The sequence below is a fragment of the Octodon degus genome, unplaced genomic scaffold (assembly GCF_000260255.1).
Source record: "Octodon degus isolate 3935 unplaced genomic scaffold, OctDeg1.0 scaffold00049, whole genome shotgun sequence".
Classification (NCBI taxonomy): Eukaryota; Metazoa; Chordata; class Mammalia; order Rodentia; family Octodontidae; genus Octodon; species Octodon degus.
The window spans coordinates 9,277,312-9,280,586 of record NW_004524625.1 but is presented as its reverse complement, the minus strand read 5'-3'; the positions used below and the strand labels follow the sequence as shown (position 1 = coordinate 9,280,586).

The following is a 3,275-nucleotide window of genomic DNA, read 5'->3' as shown; positions in this document are numbered from 1 at the left end:
CATGGAATTTTCTATTTGAAATAATTATAATTTTAATGCTGTACCTTTCCACTTATTCTAAGCATTCAGAGTAATAAAGCATGTCTCTGTATTACAACAGTAACCTTCCAAGACACTTGTCAGTGATAACTCGACCCCACAGCCAAGAGCTAGAAGCTATGATAGAGACATGGTTCCATGTAAACCGACCTGGGTCTGTGCGGCGCGCGTAGACTGCCAGCCTGCATATATAGCCATCCAGCTTCTCAGGCACACTGTGATCTACTTGATACTCCTCCATATATTTTTGTTGTTGTTGTTGTACCGGGGATTGAACTCAGGACCTTGTGCTTACCAGGCAAGTATTTATTCTACTGAGCTATCTCCCTGACTCCCCTTCATGCTTTTAAGATAATCCTTAACATCATTAACAAAGTCTGCGAAGATCTGCTGGCTATGTTTGAAGAGACCATTAATGATAAACTGATTGATGAATTCATTAAGTTCTTCCTAATGGTGAAACGCATGCAGCTCTTTTAGTACCTTCAATTTATTTGCCTAAATTCACGTATCAATACAGGATTCACCACCATGTTGCAAGGGCTAAAATACTCTTTCTGAGCGCTTTCAGCAGCCTCTCTGTTCTCCCACAACATCCTTGTCTGCTGTAACCACCACTGTCCCTGGACACATGTGGATCCCCTGGGCCATGACTGGGGAGTAGGCGGTCCTCTCTTTCAGTCCCTCTGTGTGAGGCTTTTGGGCTTCTAGTTTGGGGAAGGTGCCTTAGGCTGTGGATGTGAATAATCACTAAATAACTTTTTTTTCACTCACTGTGAAAAAGACATTTAAAATCTGCAGGAGAAAAATACTAAGTCATATTTAAGGGTAATCCCATTAAAAATTTTCTGAGCAGAAACCTGTAGGAGTGTAATAATGTATCATAAATCCTGAAGAAAAATGACTACCAAAAAAAGAAAGAAAGAAATAATTGCCAACCAAGATTACCATACCCAGCAAAGACAGCTTTCAAAATGAAGGAGAAATAAAGATTTTCCAGACAAGAAAAAAATGAGGAACTTCACAACTGACTGGGTTTACAAAAGATGTTTAAGGGAATCATATCTAGATGTAAAAGAAAGATAGCATGTGAAAGTTTAAATGCTAAGAGAATAGCTACATAAAGAAAACTATAGGAGAAGGCCTGCCTGCCCGACCTTCAGCGAAGCTGCTACCATGTTCTCTCGGGCGAACATCGCTGGGCTGTCAGCCTGGGCCTTGCAGCCGCAATGGATTCAAGTCTGAAATATGGCAACTTTGAAAGATATTACCAGGTGACTAAAGTCAATCAAAAACATCCAGAAAATTACCAAGTCTATGAAAATGGTAGCAGCAGCAAAATATGCCCGAGCTGAGAGGGAGCTGAAACCGGCTTGAATATATGGAATAGGATCTTTTGCTCTATATGAAAAAGCTGATATCAAGGTACCTGAAGACAAAAAGAAACACCTTCTTATTGGCGTATCCTCGGATCGAGGACTTTGCGGTGCTATTCATTCCTCAGTTGCTAAACAGAGAAGGAATTCCACACTCACGGCAGCTGGAAAAGAGGTTATGCTGGTTGGAATTGGTGATAAAATTAGGGGCATACTTCCTAGGACTCATTCTGACCAGTTTCTGGTGACCTTCAAGGATGTGGGAAGAAAGCCCCCTACTTTTGGAGATGCGTCCGTCATTGCTCTGGAATTACTCAATTCTGGATATGAGTTTGATGAAGGCTCTGTCATCTTTAATCGATTCAGGTCTGTTATCTCCTATAAAACAAAAGAAAAGCCCATCTTTTCTCTTAATACCATTCAAATGCTGAGAGCATGAGCATCTGTGATGACATTGATGCTGATGTGCTGCAGAATTGCCAAGAGTACAACCTGGCCAGTATCATCTCCTACTCCCTGAAGGAACCCACCACAGGTGAGCAAAGCGCTAGTGTGACGGCGATGGACAATGCCAGCAAGAATGCTTCTGAGATGATCGATAAATTGCCTTTGACATTCAGTCGCACTCGCCAAGCCGTCATCACCAAAGAGTTGACTGAAGTCATCTCTGGTGCAGCAGCTCTGGATTAATGAAAATCAAGTTCCATCCTCACACAAGAGGTAAAGAAGAAAAATTCAGCAAGCTGATTTTGTTTAGAGCTTGTTACTGTCTTTGTCAGAAGAAATGTGGCCCATTGTTTGAATTACTACAGACAGAAAGATGTTTATAAATACCTTACAATAAACAACTTACAATAAGAAAAAAAAACTATAAAAGAAAAATTGTTAATGCAGTAAAACATTCAGATGTATAAGAAAAAATGTTATTCAAAACAATAAGAAAATCAATAATATGATAAGCATAAGTCCATATATTTCAATAATCTTAAATATAAGTGGATAAAAGTCTCCAAATAGAAGATACTATATAAGCCGAGCTGAGCATGGTGGTGAATACCTGTAACCCAAGCTACTCAGAAGACTGAAATAGCAGGACTGCAATTTTGGGATCAGACTGGGCAACTTACTGAGGAACTATTTGAAAAGAGAAAGGGTCACAGGTATAGCTCAGTGGTAGAGTACTTTTTTTTTTTCCCCATAATTTTATTGATAGAGTACTTCTTTATTTGAACCCAAGTAATGAAAAAAATAGATGATACACAGCCAAATAGGTAACAGAGAGATAGACTGACTCAGAAGATTAGAAAAAACCAAAAACAAACAAACAAACAAACAAACAAAAAACAACAACAAGACCAAACAATACACTACCTATAAGAAACTTTCTTCTCTAATAAAGACAGACAGACAGACAGACAGACAGACACAGACAGACAGAGACAGTATGGAAAATGATATTCCAGGCCCCGCCCGCGCCTGGCCGTCTGGCCCTGCTGACCCTCGCTGCGCTGCCCTGGCCCTCGCGTTGGCCCGGCCCTGCGGTGTACTAGGTCTGGCTCTTCCAGCGTCGCCGCCATGAAGTGGTTCAGCAGCTCCGGCTGGAGGCCGGGCTCAACCGCGGGAAGGTTTCCCAGCCAGCTGCAGACTTAAAACAGTTCTGCCTGCAGAATGCTCAGCATGATCCTCTGCTGACTGGAGTATCCTCAAGTACAAATCCCTTCAGACCAGAGAAAGTCTGTTCATTTTTGTAGTCAAATGAATTCTTAAGAGTTTCCCAGACCACTTTTAACCAACCAGTGACTATTTAGAAAAAGAAAATTGAGGACCCCAGAGAGCCCTGAGCAGCCCCACCGCCGCCGC

The 3,275-nt window shown here is 41.5% G+C and overlaps 2 pseudogenes; both read left to right on the top strand.

Annotated features, from left to right (window-relative positions):
• Positions 1–1,257: 1,257 nt before the first annotated feature.
• LOC101575170 lies at positions 1,258–2,185 on the top strand (annotated as a pseudogene).
• A 674-nt stretch (positions 2,186–2,859) lies between these two features.
• LOC105742387 lies at positions 2,860–3,166 on the top strand (annotated as a pseudogene).
• The last annotated feature ends 109 nt before the right edge of the window (positions 3,167–3,275 follow it).